Source organism: Leucoraja erinacea, chromosome 2 (genome assembly GCF_028641065.1).
Source record: "Leucoraja erinacea ecotype New England chromosome 2, Leri_hhj_1, whole genome shotgun sequence".
Lineage (NCBI taxonomy): Eukaryota > Metazoa > Chordata > Chondrichthyes > Rajiformes > Rajidae > Leucoraja > Leucoraja erinaceus.
In genome coordinates this window covers 58,157,306-58,178,571 of record NC_073378.1, presented here as the reverse complement: position 1 = coordinate 58,178,571, position 21,266 = coordinate 58,157,306, and the positions used below count along the sequence as shown (strand labels likewise).

General features: G+C 45.6%; 1 long non-coding RNA gene across 1 annotated transcript; it reads left to right on the top strand.

Annotated features, from left to right (window-relative positions):
• Nucleotides 1–13,743: 13,743 nt before the first annotated feature.
• Nucleotides 13,744–14,307, top strand: LOC129706318 (uncharacterized). The gene is made up of 2 exons (XR_008725035.1): nt 13,744–14,110; nt 14,259–14,307. It is a non-coding gene; the product is annotated as an uncharacterized LOC129706318 (long non-coding RNA).
• The last annotated feature ends 6,959 nt before the right edge of the window (nt 14,308–21,266 follow it).

Here is a 21,266-nt window from a genome sequence, read left to right as displayed (position 1 = left end):
TCAATGCCCTTTGAATGAAATAGGTTCCCCTTATACCCTTTTTATATCTCTCCACTCCCACCATAAGCTTGCGGCCTTCAGTATTATAAGCCTGGGAAAAAGCATTCATTTTATCATTGCCCCTCATGATCTTGTACACCTCAATAAGAACACCCGTCAACATCCTATGGTCCAAAGAAGAATATCCCAGCCAATCCACACCCTGCCTATAACACAAGCCCGCAAGCCCTGGTGAATCTCTTCTGTATCCTTAATGACATACTTCCTGAGTAGAATTAGGACATTCGGCCCATCAAGTCTACTCTGCCATTTAAACATGTCTGTTCTATCTTTCTCTCTCAACCGCATTCTCCTGGCTTCTTCCCATAACCCCCTGACACTCATACTAATCAAACTGCATATGGTACTCCATGGTGTCACAACGTTTGTACTCAATATCCTTCCCAAGAGTGCCAAGTGTCTTCTTCACCACATTGTCCACCTCATTTGCTATTTCCAGTTCTCTGTGTTCTGCAATGCTCTCTAGGACTCTACCATTTACTGTATACGTCCTGCCACAGTTTGAAATATCAAAGTGCAACAAGTCACATTTGACAGAGTTAAATCCCATTTGCCATTCCTTACCAACTGCTCTGGATCCAGCTGTAAATTTAGATTACTTTCCTCATTGTCCACTATTGCCACCAATTGTGATGTCATCTGCTAGTTGACCAACAATTTTAACTACATTGTAATCCAAATCATTGATGTGGATAACAAACAACTGTGAACCCAGCACTGATCTCTGCAGCACTCCGCTGGTCACAGGCCTCAGAATAGAAAAAACAACTTTCCACAAATACCTTTTGTCACCTTCCCCCAAGTAAACTTGAATTTAAATTGGCCAGCTCAACTTGGATTCCATGTGACCTAATCTTCCAATCTAACTTTCCATACGGGGCCTTGTCAAAGGCCTTGCTATAGTCCATATAGACAATATCCACTTCCCTCATCTGTCCTCTTGGTGACCTTTTCAAAAGCTCCAGCAGATTCATGAGACACGATTTGTCGCACACAAAGCCATGTTGACTTCCCTACTCATTCAGTGGCTAAACCAATGCTGGAAACATTACCCATTCCTTCTCTCCAGAGATGCTGCCTGTCCCGCTGAGTTACTCCAGCTTTTTGTGTCTATCTTCGGTTTAAACCAGCATCTGCAGTTCTTTCCTACACATTAGTTTGACTTGTCCAGTCTACATGTCAGGTTCCCTGGAATTATTGTATTACCCCTATTTCATATGATTTCTGAAGTCACAATGCCTGTCCTTTCATCTTCTCCCTTATTACCATTCAAAACAGTCTTTCCAGATGTAACAAAGAATCACTTGCACTTCCTCCAATCTATTGTATGGCACCCAATGATCATAATTCTGCATTCTCTATATTGTAGAAATCAAACGCAGGTTGGATGATCATTTTGTGACATGCAGGGAACGGAGTCATATTGATTATGTGCAGGCAGATGAGAGATGGTCTTGGCATCATTTTTGGCACAAACATCGTGGACTGAAAGGCCAGTTTTTGAGCTTTACTTTTAGTTTAGTTTAGTTTAGTTTGGAGATGCAGTGTGGATACAGGCCCATCAGCCCACCGAGTACGCACCAACCAGTGATCCCCGCACATTAACACTATCCTACACACACTAAGGAGAATTTACATTTATACCAAGCCAATTAACCGACAAACCTGTATGTCTTTGGAGTGTGGGAGGAAACCACAGATTTCAGAGAAAACCCACGCAGGTCACGGGATAACATATAAACTCCGTACAGCCAGCACCCATCATCAGGATCAAACCTGTAGTCAGGATCGAACCCGGGTCTATGTTGCAGTAAGGCAGCAACTCTTCCACTGTGCCACCGTGCTGCCCGTTCTATGGACTAAGTTCCATGAGTTCAGTCCACAGGGGCAACGTGAGGTTCTGATTATCTCTTACTTTCACCATCCCACTCATACCCTGACCTTTCTGTGTGTGGTCTCCTGCACTGCTACAAAGAGGCCCAATGTCTGCTTGGGAAGCAACACCTTATCTTGCGTTTGGGCACATTGCAGCCTGTAGGACACCATGCCAAACTCACCAGTGCCAGGTAATTCTTTTTTTTTGCCTGCATTTAATGTGGAACTTCTATCTGACATGATATTGACTCCATTTTTCTATAAACGTGTCTTGGGAAACCCAAGGCTAAAATTAAGCTATTAAAGTATTTTAAATTAGATACAGGTTTGGAATGGATTTTATGACTGATTTTAACAGGCACATTGAGAAGAAACAGGGAAGCTGCAGTGCCAAAGCTGCCTCATAAAATTTGTAGTTCAGTTTCTTTTTTATTTATTTTCTGATCCAGTTTTCTTACATAGCTGAGAAAAATCAATGGCAAGAGGTGACCACATACTGAACGTATGTAAGATGGTCCCACAATGTTATTAATCCCTAGATATCTATTGTTCACTGCTGCTCGGTATGGGATCCAATCTAGATCTCGCTTTGGCTTTGGTCCAAACATGGCCAAAAGAGCTTCAATTGACCAAGTGTTAAGAAACCCAAGTAAAGCTGAACTTAATAGGATTGGTAAACCATTCTCCATTTAGTTGTAACAGGAAAGATGCTGTGGTTGCTAGCGGTCAATTTACTTGGCTCCAGGACTCCGCTGCAGGAATCTTCAGCAAAGTGGCCATTTGTGCTTGCACCACCGAGGTCAGAAGTGGATGAATGCAAAATGGTAAATTCCACAGAAATGAAGGAGCGCTACAGCTGCCTTACAGCACCAGAGACAGGGTTCATTTCTGACTACGGGTGCTGTTTGTACGGAGCGCGTATATGTTCCCCCTGTGACCACATAGTTTTTGCCCAGGTGCTCCGGTTTCCTCCCACACTTCAAAGACATACAGGTCTGTAGGTAAATTGGCTACTGCAAATTGTAAAATGCTACTAGTGTGTAGGATAGTGCTAGTGTACGGGGTGATCGATGGTCGGCGCGGACTTTGTAGACCAAAGAGCCTGTTTCCACGCTGTATCTCTAAAGTGTAAAGTAATGTCTAAAGTCTAAACTGAAGCTGTTCAGGATTATGTGCAACAAGGCCTGAACAACAGTTCAGTATAGGCTAAGAAGTGATACGATTTATACATGATGAATCAGCTGCAATGACCAACTTAAACAAGTGTGTCTAAGTAGCACATTCATTGACATTGCCCTCGTAAGTTCCACAGTATCAATATCTCAGGGTCTCATTGACCAGAAATATAAACAGACTGGACACTTCAGTATTGTTTAGTTTAGTTTATTGTCACATGTACCGAGGAACAGTGTACAAAAGCAAATTCTCTCATTGTCCTTCATTTTCTCAAAATGTGCCTTTGCACAATTTCAAGGGCACAGGTCAGAATCATGATGGAATAGTCACTAATTTTCAGAATATGCACAGCTCCAATAGTCAAGAAATAAATTAAAGGGCAAAATTAAATGCTTGATAAAATTAAGGGTTAAGCAGTGGCTCTGTTTACCACAAAGTATTTATTCCTTCCTCTTGTCTCCAGCTTGTATCATCTACAAGCTATCAGCTAGCACTTCAACAGGGACTTTTCAACAGCACATCCCAAACCTCAATCTCTGCCCTTCAGATGTTAAGAACAATCTGCATTTGGCAACACCACCATGTACAAATCCACTTCTAATTTCCCATTGCTGTGCCAACATCCTGAAACTTCATCTCTTGCAGCTCTCTGGAGTATTGCCTGAAGTTCTGGTCACCCTATTACAGGAAAGATATGGCTTTGGAGAGGGTGCAGAGGAGATTTACCAGAGTGCTGCCTTGATTAGAGGGTTTCAGCTACAGGGAGAGGTTGGATAGACTTGGATTGTTTTCTCTGGAACATCGGAGGTTGAGGGGAGACTTGATAGAAGTATATAAATTTATGCAAGGTATAGATAGGAGAGAGTCAGATCCTTTTTCCCAAGGTGGAAATGCTAACAATATAGGGTATAGCTATAAGGTGAGAGGGGAGTTTAATGGAGATGTGGAGGGCACGTTTTTTTCACCGGAAAGGGAAACAAGAGACATAGACGATGATGTATAGAACAATGATTGAAAGATATACAAAAAAATATCGATGAGAAAAGAAACAGGCCATTGTTAGCTGTCTCTTGGGTGAAAACAAGAAGCTGGTACGACTTGGGTGGGGGATGGATGGAGAGAAAGGGAATGCCGGGGTTACTTGAAATTAGAGAAAACAAGTTTCATTCCACTGGGCTGTAAGCTGTCCAAGTGAAATATGAGATGCTGTTCCTCCAATACCCCATCCCCCGCCCTATCCATTCACGCATAACCCCCAATTGCGCAGGCATGGCTAGAGTGGGGGGTGGAGAGGGAGGGGGAGGGGGGTGAGGGGAGGGGGAGGGGGAAGGGGAGGGGGAGGGGGAGGGGGACAGAGAGGGAACAGGGTAGAGATTGAGGGGTGGGGGTGTGGGCGCGTGGCCTCTCTCCTCCCCCCCTCTCCATCCTCCCCCTCTCCCCCCTCCCTCCACCCCCTCTATCTCCATCTTCTCCCTCCCTCTCCCTGCCCCCCCACCCTCTCTCTCTTTCTCTGCCCCGGGGAGGGGGTTGAGGCAGCACCTATCCAAGTGGTAGAACAGCGGTCTCCCCACCAGGCGCCGGGCCCGAGCGAGGCATGGACCGCAGCGAGGTTCGGAGCTATCTGAGGATGGTCAAAAGCAGTGGAGGGCCGGTCGATTGTGGCTTCTGTTAGGGGAAGCCTACCCACCCGCGTGACAGACGATCAGGCAGGGGAGATGGAGAGGAGGTTGTCCCCTGTGATGGCCAGAGATCGCCAGGTGGGATCGGGATCACCAGTGAGGAAAAGGTGTCACAATTCCCCGAGTACCTGCGATCGACAGAGGAATCGCAGGTCTCCAATGATAGCGGGAGTAATGGCCACCAGAGGGAGTAAAGGCCACCACAACCTACCTTCCCATCGTGTTGCCCCGCGTCCATGATAACGGCCGCCGCCGGTATGTTCTAGAACTTCAAGGAGCCCAGCAGAATGCGCAGCACGACCTGAACAGCAGTTTAAAAATGATAAGTGAAAAATTTAAAGAAGTAAAAGTTAACCCAAGAAGTACAGAAAACATAACAGGGGTGATATCACTCGCAGCGGGATCAAAGGCAGGCAGTCAGTACCATTGTGATGTCATCAGCGAGACCATCTTGTTTATTTTCTAAGATTTATTTGAGATTTGTGAACATTTTCATAAATAACTCGAGATATAGTGCATGAAATTTTCAGATAAGGCGATTTTTGATTTCACGGGATAAATCTCTACCGGAATATGTAAAACTTTTACCGTTAGCGCGTCATTTCTTTGAGTAGATGTGATCGCACACAAACAAATAAACACACACACACACACACACACACACACACACACACACACACACACACACACACACACACACACACACACACACACACACACACACACACACACACACACACACAGACCCACAGACCCACAGACCCATAGACCCACAGACCCATAACCCAAGATCAGAGTTTTATAGTTGTACTAGACCAAGGGCAGACCCGTTGGCTCTGTTTCCCCAACGCAAGTTTGCGGGGGGGGGGGGGGGGGGGGAAGGGGTGGGGGAGGGGATTGGAGAGGGCTGGGGGAGGGGGGAGGGAGGGGTGGGGGTAGGGGAGAGAGGGAGGAGGAGGGGAGGAGGGGGTGGGAAGGGAAGGAGGAGGAAGAGGGGGAAGAGTGTGGAGGAAGGGGAGAGCGGAAGGGGGCGGGGGAAGAGTGGGATGGGAGGGAGAGAGGGGTAGGGGAAGAGAGGGAGAATAGTGGTGAGGGTGGGGGAGGATAAGAGTGCAGAAGAGGGGCAGAGGGGTAGGGGAGTAGTTGAAGAGGCAGAGATGGGTAGTGGGGAGTTGTGGGGGGGGGGGGGGGGGGGGTTTGGCGTGGGAGGGGAGGAGGGAGAGTGGTGAGGAGAGAGGGAGAGGGAGAGGGGAGAGAGGGTTGCGGGAGGGGGTGAGAGAGTGTGGGGGGGGAGGGGGGAAAGGGTGGGGGAGGGGGGAAAAAGAGGTTGGGGGAGGGGGAGAGAGAGAGAGAGAGGGAGGGGGGATGGAGGGGGGGAGGGAGGAGGAGAGAGGGGGAAGAGTGTGGAGGGAGGGGGGAGAGGGGTATGGGGGAGAGAGGGGGGGGAAGAGTGGTGGAGGGAGGAGCAGAGCGGAGATAAGGGGAAGAGTGGGGAGAGAGAGGGAGGGGGGACAGAGGGGTGGGGGGGGGGGAGATGGGGAGGAGTGGGGGATTGGGGATGTGTGGCGACAAGTGGAAGAATGGGGAGGGAGGGGGAGAGGTGTAGGGGGCAGTGATGGAAGTGAGAGAGAGGGGGGGAGGGGAGAGGGGTATGGATGGGGGTAAGGGGGATGAGAAGATAAAGAGTGGGGAGGGAGGGGGAGAGGGGTGGGGGGGGGGTGGAAGAGGGACGGGGCTAGGGGAGGGGGGAGAGATGGAAGGGGGGGGGGGGGAGAGAGGTGTGGGGGGTGGGAGGAGAAGGGGAGGAGAGGGAGAGGGGTGAGGAGAGGGAAACATAGAAACAGAAATTAGGTGCAGGAGTAGGCCATTCGGCCCTTCGAGCCTGCACCACCATTCGATATGATCATGGCTGATCATTCAACTCAGTATCCTGTACCTGCCTTCTCTCCATACCCCCTGATCCCTTTAGCCACAAGGGCCACATCTAACTCCCTCTTAAATATAGCCAATGGACTGGCCTCAACTACCTTCTGTGGCAGAGAATTCCAGAGATTCACCACTCTCTGTGTGAAAAATGTTTTTCTCATCTCGGTCCTAAATGATTTCCCCCTTATCCTTAAACTGGGACCCCTTGTTCAGACTTCCCCAACATAGGGAACAATCTTCCTGCATCTAGCCTGTCCAACCCCTTAAGAATTTTGTAAGTTTCTATAAGATCCCCCCTCAATCTTCAAAATTCTAGTGAGTACAAGCCGAGTGCATCCAGTCTTTCTTCATATGAAAGTCCTGCCATCCCAGGAATCAGACTGGTTAACCTCTGTACTCCCTCTATGGCAAGAATGTCTTTGACAAGGGAGATGGAGAGGGGGGGAGGAGAGAGGGGGGGGGGAGGAGAAGAGAGAGGGGAGGGGGAGGGGGGAGGGAGGGGAGGGGGAGGAGGGAGGGTAGGGGAGGAGGGAGATGGGGTAGGGGAGAGAGGGGGAAGAGTGTGGAGGGAGGGGGATGAGTGGGGAGGGGGAAGGGTGTGGGGGAGAGAGGAAAAGTGGTAGGGGTGGGGGACGGAAGAGGTGCGGGGAGGAGGGTGTGGGGGAGAGAGAGGGGAAGGGGGTGGGGGAGGGAAGGAGGAGAGAGAAGTGGGGTGGGAAAGAGAGGGTTGGAGGTGGGAGGAGGAGGGGGAGGAGGGATGGGAGAGTGGAAGAGAGGGATAGGGAGGGGGAGAGAGGTGTGGGGGAGGGGGGAGGAGGGAGATGGGGTAGGGGAGGGGAGGAGGAAGAGTGTGGAGTGAGGGGGGTGAGGGGTGGGGGAGAGAGGGGAAATAGTGGGAAAGGAGAGTGGAAGGGGGAGGGGTAGGGACAGTCCATCTGTTCCCCATTCCCTATCACCCCCAATCCTCTTTCTCTATTCCCACACACATGATGATGCGCTTCGACACAGGCTGCGGGGGGGAGCGGCTGGGGCTGCTGCAAAGGCATATGTAAATGATCCATTCCGAATGGACATCTGTGAGCATTGGGCATTGTGACATCACACAATGGAACGTTCACCAACATGTTATGGGTGAGAAGCTGTGTTTTTTTTTTGAAATTTTGGGGGGGAGAGGGGGAAGGGGAAGGGGAGAAGGATTTTATTAAAAATGTGTACATAAACACGACGACATTTAATCAGGAGTTGATACTTGGAATGAAAAGTGTGATCTCTCATGGAAAAAACCTCGTTGATTCTGCGTCTGGTGTTGGCGTAGCAACAAATTAAATGCTGGCAACCACAAGTCAGGCAGACACACACACACACACACACACACACACACACACACACACACACACCCACACACACACCCAACTTTTCGTAATTCAGAATTTGTCGGTCTTCGGAAACGGAAATTTTTTAGCGTAGATTTTAATGGCTGGCTCAATGGTAGAGTGTTCGGCTCATATCCGCAAGGTCGCGAGTTTGCGCCTTGATCCCGGCAGTTACTCGGTCGCGAGTTTGAGTCTTCAATGTCGTTTTTTTTTTGCAGAATAAATGTTTGTATGAAATGCAGTGTAGGAGAGGTGTACTTACTGTGTGGGCAGAACTTTGGAAGTGATTGCCCACCAGTCTAAAAAGCCGTTGTGTCTCCTTGTCCCTGGGATAGCAGGGGGCGATCAAACAGCACAATACCCCCCTCCCCCTCCAACTCCAGAGGAATCCGCTCCCCGATGGGCCGCTATGGCGACAAGTGGCAGTTTGCCCACAGCCCAAGCTGCGCCACCCCAAGAACGAGACGTACCTTGCACACCATCCGCTTCTGCCCCTACGTGTTCCTCTGGAGTTGGAGCGGGGCTGGGCTGGAGTTGCTGCTGGCTGTGGGTCTCTGGGATCTCCGTGCTTGCAGTGGGCCTGGGGGTCGCTGTCCCGTTGGTCCTGACGTCTCCGGCCACCCCCCTGGACTGGATCTGAGACTGGGAACTGTACCGCCCTTGCCCCCTCCCTCTGCAACTGCAAACAACCCCACTCTCCTGCAAGGGCGGTACAGTTCCCGGAGGATAGCAGGTGGCCGGAGACGTCAGGTCCAACAGGAACCCGCTCCCCGATGGGCCCCTACGACGCCCCGAGCTGCGCCCCGTCATCTGCAACCCAGGTTCCTCTGTAGTTGGAGCAGGGCTGGGCTGCTGTTGGCTGTGGGTCTCGGGTTCTCCGTGCTTGCGGTGGGCCTGGTGGTCGACGTCCAATTGGTCCTGACGTCTCCGGTGACTGCACTGGCCTGCTGCCATCGCCGACGTGAAGACAGTACAAAGCCCCCGCGCCGGTGCAATGAGCGGGGAGCTGGAGAGGGGAGGGATGGGGTCACACACATGGCCGGGAAGCAGAGGGGTGTAGGTGGGGTGAAATTGAAGGGAGCGACAATCTGCTGCTGCCTGCACGCTGAGTTAAAAAGTTCCCACGCAAGACTCACGATACACTGTGTATCGTGTCTACCGTGGGAACTTTTTAACTCAGCGGGCAGGTAGCAGCAGACTGTCAATTATTAACCCTCCCGCGCAATATACCCTCACCTTCTCTTTAATGGATGGGGATTTAGTTCCCCTTTCTTCGAGGACCGACCGGAGGTTCCGCTGTCACCTCTGCGGGACGCCCTCGGTGAACATCCTGTCTCCCTGTCCCTGGAATAGTAGGGGGCGATCAAACAGCACAATACCCCCCCTCCCCCTCCAACTCCAGAGGAATCCGCTCCCCGATGGGCCGCTATGGCGACAAGTGGCAGTTCGCCCACAGCCCGAGCTGCGTGACCCCAAGAACAAGACGTACCCCTTGCACACCATCAGCTTCTGCCCATACGGGGAGCGTGTTCCTCTGGAGTTGGAACGGGGCTGGGCTGGAGTTGCTGATCTGGGATCTCCGTGCTTGCAGTGGGCCTGGGGGTCGGTGTTCCGTTGGTCCTGATGTCTCCGGTGACTGGCACTGTGCTGCTAGCATCGCGACGTGAAGACAGTACAAAGCCCCCGCGCCGGTGCAATGAGCGGGGAGCTGGAGACGGGAGGGAAGGGGTCACACACATGGCCGGGAAGCAGAGGGGTGTAGGTGGGGTGAAACTGAAGGGAGCGACAATCTGCTGCTGCCTGCACGCTGAGTTAAAAAGTTCCCACGCAAGATTCACGATACACTGTGTATCGTGAGTCTACCGTGGGAACTTTTTAACTCAGCTGGCAGGTAGCAGCATATTGTCAATTATTAACCCTCCCGCGCAATATACCCTCACCTTCTCTTTTATGAATGGGGATTTAGTTCCCCTTTCTTCGAGGACCGACCAGAGGTTCCGCTGTCACCTCTGCGGGCCGCCCTCGGTGAACGTTTTCAAGGACCTTTTTTCAAGGACTGAAACAATGTCGCTATTCGGAGGTTTTCGTTATTTGGATCTTCGGATAAAAGGTTGTGCACCTGTATATATATGTGTGTGTGTGTGTGTGTATATATATGTATGTGTGTGTGTGTGTGTGTGTGTGTGTGTGTGTGTGTATGTGTGTGTGTGTGTGTGTGTGTGTGTGTGTGTGTGTGTGTGTGTGTGTGTGTGTGTGTGTGTGTGTGTGTGTGTATAAATTGTTACATTGAATAAACATTAAGAAACAAAATAATTAGAAATAGTAAGTTACTTTACCTTTTTTTGCCTTTTGATCATTGCTCTATGATACAGTGGCTTGCAAAAGTATTCATACCCCTTGAACTTTTCCACATTTTGTCACGTTACAACTACAAACGTAAATGTATTTTATTGGGATTTTATGTGATAGACCAACACAAAGTGGCGCATACTTGTGAAGTGGAAGGAAAATGATACATGGGTTTTCAAATTTTTTTACAAATAAAAAACTGAAAAGTGTGGCGTGCAAAAGTATTCAGCCCCCTTTACTCTGATACCCCTAAATAAAATCCAGTGCAACCAATTGCCTTCAGACGTCACCTAATTAGTAAATAGAGTCCACTTGTGTTTAATCTAATCTCAGTATAAATACAGCTGTTCTGTGAAGGCCTCGGAGGTTTGTTAGAGAACATTAGTGAACAAACAGCATCATGAAGCCCAAGGAACACACCAGACAGGTCAGGGATAAAGTTGTGGAGAAGTTTAAAGCAGGGTTAGGTTATAAAAAAAATCCCAAGCTTTGAACATCTCACGGAGCACTGTTCAATCCATCATCCGAAAATGGAAAGAGCATGGCACAACTGCAAACCTACCCAGACATGGCCATCCACCTAAACTGACAGGCCGGGCAAGGAGAGCATTGATCAGAGAAGCAGCCAAGAGTCCCATGGTAACTCTGGAGGAGCTGCAGAGATCCACAGCTCAGGTGGGAGAATCTATCCACAGGACAACTATTAGTCGTGCACTCCACAAATCGGGCCTTTATGGAAGAGTGGCAAGAAGAAAGCCATTGTTGAAAAAAAGCCATAAGAAGTCCCGTTTGCAGTTTGCCACAAGCCATGTGGGGGACACAGCAAACATGTGGAGGAAGGTGCTCTGGTCAGATGAGACCAAAATTGAAGTTTTTGGCCTAAATGCAAACCGCTATGTGTGGCGGAAAATTAACTGCACATCACCCTGAACACACCATCCCCACTGTGAAACATGGTGGTGGCAGCATCATGCTGTAGGGATGCTTTTCTTCAGCAGGGGCAGGGAAGCTGGTCAGAGTTGATGGGAAGATGGATGGAGCCAAATACAGGGCAATCTTGGAAGAAAACATGTTAGAGTCTGCAAAAGACTTGAGACTGGGGTGGAGGTTCACCTTCCAGCAGGACAACGACCCTAAACATACAGCCAGAGCTACAATGGAATGGTTTAGATCAAAGCATATTCATGTGTTAGAATGACCCAGTCAAAGTCCAGACCTAAATCCAATTGAGAATCTCAGGCAAGAATTGAAAATTGCTGATCACAGATGCTATCCATCCAATCTGACTGAGCTTGAGCTATTTTGAAAAGAAGAATGGGCAAAAGTTTCAGTCTCTAGATGTGCAAAGCTGGTAGAGACATATCCCAAAAGACTTGCAGCTGTAATTGCAGCGTAAGGTGGTTCTACAAAGTATTGACTCAGGGGGGCTGAATACTTTTGCATGCCACACTTTTCAGTTTTTTATTTGTAAAAAAATTTTAAAACCATGTATCATTTTCCTTCCACTTCACAATTATGCACCACTTTGGGTTGGTCTATCACATAAAATCCCAATAAAATACATTTACTTTTGTGGTTGTAACGTGACAAAATGGGGAAAAGTTCAAGAGGTATGAATACTTTTGCAAGCTGTATCTATGAAGTCTCAGATCCTGCACATCTGACGGGGTCTAATTTGAGGAGTCATTTCTCAGGCATTATTCTGGGGAATCCTAACATATGGAATATAACAGAGGAACAAATTGACAGATTCAGACTTTTGTGTCTGTTTGGAAGTCTGACAAAGTCTGCCTGAAAGTCTGGGGAATATTCCAGTTTCAATGGCTGGCAATAATCATCAAGATCATGCCAATAAAGTGTCTCCCATTCCTACTTCCTCCACGTGGTGCTGTTAACTTCATTGAGCTTTTTGTACCAAATATGGGCAAAAAAGACAAACAGAAAATGCTGAAACAAAAAGGCTGGAGGAACTCAATGGGTCAGGCAGCATCTATAAAAGGAAATGGAGGATGATGTTTCAGTTTGGGTCCCTTCGTCAGTCTGAAGAAGTTTCCCATCCTGTAACGCTGTGTGTCCATTTCCCTCCATAGTTCCTGCCTGAGTTTCTCCAGTAGTATTTTTTTTTTTGCAAATCCCCATGTCTATACCATTGACTTGAAGAAAGTGAGAGGAGTCAAAAGAAAAGTTTTAAGATTGAGGCCAAGTCCATCAAGTGGAAAAGAGGAGATTGAGGGGAACTGATTGGGTGTCTGTTTCGGTTTTTTCACACTTATGGAATACTTGCGTTTAGTCTTCTGCAACAACCCTAATGATTCAAGATGTATTTACTTCTCTATCCAATTTCCACTCTGATCCATCTGATGTTAGTTGCTTACACTGTTGCTATGAAGCCCAAAAGGAACTTGTGGAATAGGATCTCAACTTCTCCATAGGCACAATGCAAACTTATGGACTCAATATTGAATTTAACAATTTAATTTTTCTGTTTGTACTAAAATGGGCAAATTACAGTTGTACAGCACGGAAACAAGCCATTTGGCCCAATTCTTTTTTGCTGACCAAATGATGGTCTCATTTGTCCGTGGCTGGCCCATATCCACGTAAATCCTTCCAATCATCTACGTCCAAATAGCTATCAAATATTAATTCTGCTGCGCGTCAAGCAAATGTAATGTGACAAAAACTGTTCTCTCTCTATGCATTTCTGCCGCTCTGCATTGTATTGCTTTTACATTCCTTTGTTTATGTTATATTTCTCTTAAACTGGTCTCCAACCTATCAACCAGATCATTTCATCAATTTACCCCAGTCACTCCCTCTTTTCCCCTCTCCCATTAGGCAAGAGGTACAGAAGTTTGAAAACACATATCTCCAGATTCAGGGACAGTTTCTGCCCACCTGTTATCAGGCAACTGAACCTGAACCATGGGCTAGAGTGAGTTTCTGACCTCCCATCTGTCATGGCGATGAGTCATGATAATGATGTGCAAATATCATGATCTTTGTATCAGATGACTTGGAGGTCAGATCGCATGTGCACTGTAAGCCTAGGCAGGAGGCCATGGCTGAGTGAGATAATAAACATGGAAACCAAGGAATGTAACCTCTAAATATTATGTCAGTATCATTATTATTCCACATCTGAGGCATCGTGACATTGGCGACGAGGATATTTCGGATATTTTAGATATTTTGAATTCTGAATCCGTGGCTACGAGCCGGAAAACAATTTTTTAAAAAAATGTCGGTCACTGGAGCTGATTTCTAGCACTTCGCAGAGTTCCACACTTCGATCCAACGGGTGATGCAAGTACCGTCAGCCTGAGGTTGAATGCTTGGCTGGAGGAATTCAAAGCTTATGCCGACAGTCAAGGGCTCTTTCTTGATTAGAGTACGCCGGGGCAGAAATGGAGAGTGTTGTTTCTTTTCACCGCGGGGCCAGCAGTTCGAGAAATGTTTAAAACACTCACTGATACCGGAATGAAGGAAGATTATAAGAAAGCCATTGGTGATTAAAACAGTCATTATGTGGTGGTGCCAAATGCTACATTTCAACACCATTTACTCTGTAATACAATGCAGGAAGAGGGTGAGACTGTTGCTCAATTTGTGACGGGACTCAGACAGGTGTCTGTAGGATGCAAATATGTGGCTGATGATATGGAAAACCAGGTATTGGATCAACGTCTGAAGAAGGGTTTCGGCCCGAAACATTGCCTATTTCCTTCGCTCCATAGATGCTGCTGCACCCGCTGAGTTTCTCCAGCTTTTTTGTGTAACCTTCGATTCTCCAGCATCTGCAGTTCCCTCTTAAACACAGGTATTGGATCAGGTTGTCCAGCATTGCAAGCCAGACAAGCTCAGGAGAAGGCTGTTAGAAAAAGGGGGTGGGTTAAACCTTAATGATGCTTTGTTGATTGCAGCAGCACTGGAAGCTGTTCAGGGACAATTTCACAGCATGAAATTGAAAGATTCCAAGACTGGGCAAGTTAACCAGCTGTCCTACGATAGACGAAGAAATATACCTGAAAGTGAGATTGAGTGTTGCAGGTGTGGCGACAAGGGTCACATAGGGAAAGATATATGTTGTCCAGCAAAAGGTAGAACATGTAGGAAATGTGGAGATAAAGATCATTTTGCAAAGAAATGTAAATGTAAAAGTAAGGTCAGGGACAAAACAAGTGATTACAACAAGAAAGGGAAGTCCAGTGAAAAGAAAGACAGACCTTGGCAGAAAAAGAAGGGTCATGTCCATCGTGTGATTTTGGAAGTGATGAAGACAGTGATGAAGCTGGTGAGCATGCTGTTAGAAGGAATTATCAGTTTGCATTGAATGAGAGCCATCACGAGAAAGTTGCAGTGACCATCGGAGGTGTTACAATGCCAGTGATTGTAGATTCTGGTAGCGATAGCAACGTAATTGACAGATCAATTTGGGAATGCTTGAAACAGCAGAAAATCAAGTGCACGTCAAGGAGATGTAGTAGGAACTTAAATCCGTACACCATAACTAAACCTTTGCAGACCATTGGATGTTTCACGGCTAAAGTAGAAGTTGGAGATAGAGAAACTGAAGCAGAATTTGTGGTGTTAGAGGAGAAGGGAGAAACTCTGCTGCGTAGAAATACAGCTCGTGAGCATGTTAATTCAGTGCATGTAGCGGAGTGCATGTTAATTCAGTGCAGTCATATGATGACATGAGGCAGGAATTTGGTTCAGTATTCCAAGGAGTTGGATAATTGAAAGGCCGGCAAGTGAAGTTAGCCATTGATGAAAATGTCAAGCCGATAGTCCAGGAGTAGCAACCATATCAGATGACATAATCCTCCATGCATCAAGTCGTGAAGAGCATGACAGGAGGTTGAAGCTAGTGTTGACTAAACTTCAAGAAGCAGGTCTCACTGTGAATGAAGACAAGTGCAAGTTTGGCGTCTCTGAGATGGATTTCATGGGACACAGACTCACAAGTGAAGGGCTGAACCCAGCTAAACCTAAAGTGAAAGCTGTTGCAGATGCACGTGAACCTCAGAATGCAACCGAGATGAGGAGTTTTTTAGGACTGGTCAATTATTGTGCAAAATTTTGCTACACTGGTGGATCTGCTAAGAAAGTTGACCAGGAAAGACGTACTGTTCCAGTTTGGTAGTGAACAGAGCCAGGCATTCAAATCACTGAAACAGAGTCTAATGAGTGCAGAAACCCTTGGATATTATGATCCAGATGCACCAACACAAATCATAGCAGATGCTAGTCCGGTCGGCTTAGGAGCAGTGTTGGTACAGACACATGCAGATGGACCCAGAATCATAACATATGCCAGTTGATCATTAACCAGCATAGAGAGAAGGTATTCTCAAACAGAGAAATAAGCACTGGGATTAGTGTGGGCCTGTGAAAAGTGCCATGCATACTTGTACGGCATTGAATTTGAACTTGTTACAGATCACAAGCCACAGGAAGTGATCTATTCGACAAGGTCTAAGCCATGTGCCACAATAGAACATTGGGTGCTGAGACTCCAACAGTACAAGTACAAAGTAGTTCACATTGCTGGGAAAGCAAACATCGCGGACCCGCTGTCAAGACTGTTGAAGGATGAACAGATGGAAGCAACATCCTCGCAAGAGATGGAAGCAGAGAACTTTGTGCAATTTGTTGCAATTCAGTCAACGCCAAGAGCCGTAACAATGATGGACGTTGAAAGGGAATCAGAACATGATCCTGAACTCAAAGATATCAGAGAGTGTATACACAGTGGGCGATGGGAGCAATGCCCTTACAAAGCATATGTTCCCATAAAAGATGAATTTTGTGTAATTGGTCAGTGGGTGCTGAGGGGTAGCAGATTGGTGATCCCGCAGGCACTACGACCAAGGATTGTGTTATTAGCTCATGAAGGACATTTAGGCATTGTCGGTACTAAACAAAATTTGCGGAGCAAAGTGTGGTGGCCAGGTTGTGAAAAAAGATGCCGAAAAATTTGTCAAGACCTGTCACGGATGCCAAATCACAAGCAGGAGCAACCTACCAGAATCAATTAGAAGTACAAAGTTGCCAACAGGACCAAGGGTTGACATAGCTGTTGACTTTCTTGGACAACTTCCTTTATTTCTTTCTTTTACAATCTTTTTATTGTTTTTTTTCCAAAAACAGCACAAATAAAACATAAAAAACAGAGCAAAAAGAATAATGATAAACATAACAATGGTATTGATACATAGGGATCAGGATTACATTAATAACAGGTATAACCTAAGTTGTCAGAATACACCAGTGTCAAAATACACAATGAATATAGACAACTTCCAACAGGTGAATCAATTATGGTAATGGTAGACTACTATAGTAGGTACTATGAGTATGCAGTGATGAAGTCAACTACAGCAGAAAAGACTGTACAGGCATTAGCAGAGATCTTCGCCTGTTACATTGTACTCCGACAATGGGCCACAGTTTGTTTCTGAGACATTTGCTGAATACATGAGAATCACAGGTATCCATCATCACAAGGTGACTCCGAAATGGCCACAAGCTAACGGAGAAGTAGAGAGACAAAACCAGTCCATAGGGAAGAGGATACGAATCGCCCATGCTGAAGGGAAAAACTGGAAGGGGGCACTGTTAGCATACGTAGCTGTATATCGGGCGATCACTCACTCAACAACAGGGAAAAGTGCAGCAGAAGCTTTGTTTGGAAGGAAAATTTGCACTAAAATACCATGCGAGAGATCATGGAAGACCAGGAGCTGAAAGACTGTGATGCTGAAAAGAAAGGTGCGGCAAAATGGTATGCCGACTTAAAACGAGACCCAGGCACTCTGAAATAATTCCTGGGGATGATGTGCTTGTGAGGCAAGATGATGGCGGCAAGATAGACACTCCTTACCATTGCCAGCCATACAATGTTGTATCGAGGAGCGGCAGCATGGTGACAGTCAAGTCTCCAGAAGGTGTTACCTACAAGAGAAATGTATCGCGCGTCAAAAATGGGAAGGATGCAGAAGAGAAATGGAGGACATTTAAAGGTGAAATTTCAAGAGTACAGAATCGTTATGTCCCTGTTTGGTTGAAATAGTAATAATTGGAAAGAGCCATGGTTTTCAAGGGAAATTGGACACTTGGTTCAGAAAAAGAGAGAGATCTACAATAATTATAGGCAGCATGGAGTAAATGAGGTGCTTGAGGAGTATAAAGAATGTAAAAAGAATCTTAAGAAAGAAATTAGAAAAGCTAAAGAAGATATGAGGTTGCTTTGGCAAGTAAGGTGAAAGTAAATCCAAAGGGTTTCTACAGCTATATTAGAGCAAAAGGATAACGAGGGATAACATTGGTCCATTAGAGAGTCAGAGTGGACAGCTATTTGCAGATCCAAAAGAGATGGGGGAGATATTGAACAATTTATTTTCTTCGGTATTCATTAAGGAGAAGAATATTGAATTATGTGAGGTAAGGGAAACAAGTAGAGTAGCTATTGAAACTAAAAGATTCAAAGAAGAGGAAGTACTGACACTTTTGAAAAATATAAAAGTGGATAAGTCTCCAGGTCCTGACAGGATATTCCCTAGGACATTGAGGGAAGTTAGTATAGAAATAGCAGGGGCTATGACAGAAATATTTCAAATGTCATTAAAAACGGGAATTGTGCCGGAGGATTGGCGTACTGCGCATGTTGTTCCATTGTTTAAAAAGGGTTCTAAAAGTAAACCTAGCAATTATAGACCTGTTAGTTTGACGTCAGTGGTGGGCAAATTAATGGAAAGGATACTTAGAGATAATATATATAAGGGTCTGATTAGGGTCAGTCAATATGGATTTGTGTCTGGAAGGTCATGTTTGACTAATCTTCTTGAATGTTTTGAAGAGGTTACTAGGGAAATTGATGAGGGTAATGCAGTGGATGTTGTCTATATGGAGTACAGCAAGGCCTTTGACAAGGTTCCACATGGAAGGTTTGTTAAGAAGGTTCAATTGTTGGGTATTAATACAGGAGTAGCAAGATGGATTCAACAGTGGCTGAATGGGAGGTGCCAGAGAGCAATGGTAGATGGCTGTTTGTCAGGTTGGAGGCCGGTGACTAGTGGGGTGCCTCAGGGATCTGTGTTAGGTCCACTGTTGTTTGTCATGTACATCAATGATCTGGATGATGGTGTGGTAAATTGGATTAATAAGTATGCAGATGATACTAAGAGGTGGTATTGTGGATAATGAAGTCGATTTTCAAAGTCTACAGAGAGATTTAGGCCATTTGGAAGAGTGGGCTGAAAGATAACAGATGGAGTTTAACGCTGATAAGTATGAGGTGCTACATCTTGGCAGGCCAAATCAAAATAAGACGTACATGGTAAATGGTATCAAATTGAGGAATGCAGTTGTCAGAGGGATCTAGGAATAACTGTGCATAGTTCCCTGAAGGTGGAATCTCATGTAGATAGGGTGGTAAAGAAAGCTTTTGTTGTGCTGGTCTTTATAAATCAGAGCATTGTATAGAAGCTGGGATGTAATGTTAAAATTGTACAAGGCGTTGGTGAGGCAGTGAGGTCAATTCTGGTGTATGGTTTACAGTTTTAGTTGTAAATTATAGGAAAGATATCAACAAAATAGAGAGATTACAGAGGAGATTCACTAGAATGTTGCCTGGGTTTCAGCAACTAAGTTACAGAGAAAGGTTGAACAAGTTAGGTCTTTATTCGTTGGAGTGCAGAAGTTTAAGGGGGGACTTGATAGAGGTTTTTAAAATGATGAGAGGGATAGACAGAGTTGACATGGAGAGTTTTTCCATTGAGAGTAGGGAAGATTCAAATAAGAGGACATGATTTGAGAATTAAGCGACAGACTTTAGGGGTAACATGAGGGGGAACTTCTTTAATCAGAGAGTGGTAGCTGTGTGGAATGAGCTCCCAGTGGAAGTGGTGGAGGCAGGTTTGATTTTATCATTTAAAAATAAATTGGATGGGATGGGAATGGAGGGTTATGGTCTGAGTGCAGGTAGATGGGACTAGGTGAGAATACGTGTTCAGCCCGAACTAGAAGGGTCGAGATGGCCTGTTTCTGTGCTGTCATTGTTATATGGTTATATGGTTAAAAAGTACATTTCCAGGGTCACACAAAACGAGGTAGCCCAAAATCTACCAAGAGCTACTGATTCAGAGGGGCCAGACGACTTTTCCGATGCGGTATCCAGAGTTCCAGAGGCAGCACGCTGTAACGCAGGTGGTGAGCAGAGAAGGTGTCTGGATGACAACACTTTGGCAGATTCAATAGATTCTGATGCTTCAGTGCCAACTGGTAGACCAAAACGTGAAAGGAGAGTCCCCAAGAGATACCACAATTTTATATTATAGATTATGATACAGTTTAGTATAATACTGTTTATTTATGATACTGTTTATTATGATACTGTTTATTATGAGCAAGGAGTTTATTATGGTTACAACAGTGTAATAAGTTGCATTTGTTTTGTAGTAGTAATGCAACTGTTTTGTGAGTTATTGAAACACAAATGAAAACACAAATATGTTTTGTAAGAATTTAATTGGAAAGTATATTAGAAAGAACACATATTAATTTAAAGTTTAATTCTCGTAAAAGAGTGATGTCATGACGATGACTCATGATGATGATATGCAAATATCATGACCTTTGTATCAGATGACTTGGAGGTCAGATCTCATTTGTACTGTGTAAGCCTAGGCAGGAGACCATGGCTGAGTGAGATAATAAACACAGAGACCAAGGAATGTAACCTCTAAATATTGTGTCAGTATCATTATTATTCCACATCTGAGGTGAAGATGTGACAGAATCAACCTCATTGAATAACTGTCAACTATCTTTAACAGACTGTATCGTGCACCAAGTGTTATAACGTTTATCATGTATCTGTGCACTGTGGACAGTTTGATTTTGATCACGTACACTTTCATTGACTGGATAGCACACAACAAAAAGCTTTTAACTGTACCACATGACAATAATAATAAACTAAACTAAACTAAACCTAACCTATACTGGGTTCACCCTGTCAAGGATATTCCTGTTGTCTTATTCATCCTTCCTCACTGCCTCGCCATAACTTTATTTTTTTTCTCCCTTTTACCCAGTTCTGATGAAAGGTGTTTGATCTGAAATGTTAACTTTGCTAATCTTTCTACAGCTGCTGCCTGATCTGCCGAGTTTTGCATAATTTTGCCTTTTCATTATAGATTTCCAGCATCTGCAGCATTTTATTTCAGGTTTCATCTTATTTATTTAATTTAGTTTCTTGTTGGGTCCAAACAACACCACATAGGATATGTGGGGGGGAGAGTTCTTATGTCACTGTTTAAAAATAAGAAAACAATTGAAACAGAGAATGGACAATTGTGTTTTTCCCCCATCACAAAATCTTCTTCCTCAGGCGACAATGGAAGAGGAGTTTTTGAAAATCGACCAGGCAGATTAGGTAGATTGTTGATAAGCAAGACACTGAAAGGTTACTGGGGATAGGCAAGAATGAGGATTTGAGGTTCTGAACAACGAACAACAATTTGAGGTTATCAGATCTGTCGTGATCTAATTGTATGGTGTGTAGATTCTAGGAAGTGAGTATCCTCTCCTCTTCCCCGATTCATATATTTATCCATGTATATTACAATTTAACACTTGCAATATTATTCCATGCTCTGCAAAGTTTTCCACGTATTTCAACTGGTGTGAACGTGCCTGGATCCACTGTCGCCAAATAGATCCATAGATAGGCAAAGTGGTCAAAGGTCTTCTGTTGTGAACATTACACAATGATTTATTAGGTAGAAAATAAAATAAAAATCTTGTCTTTTGTCACGAAATT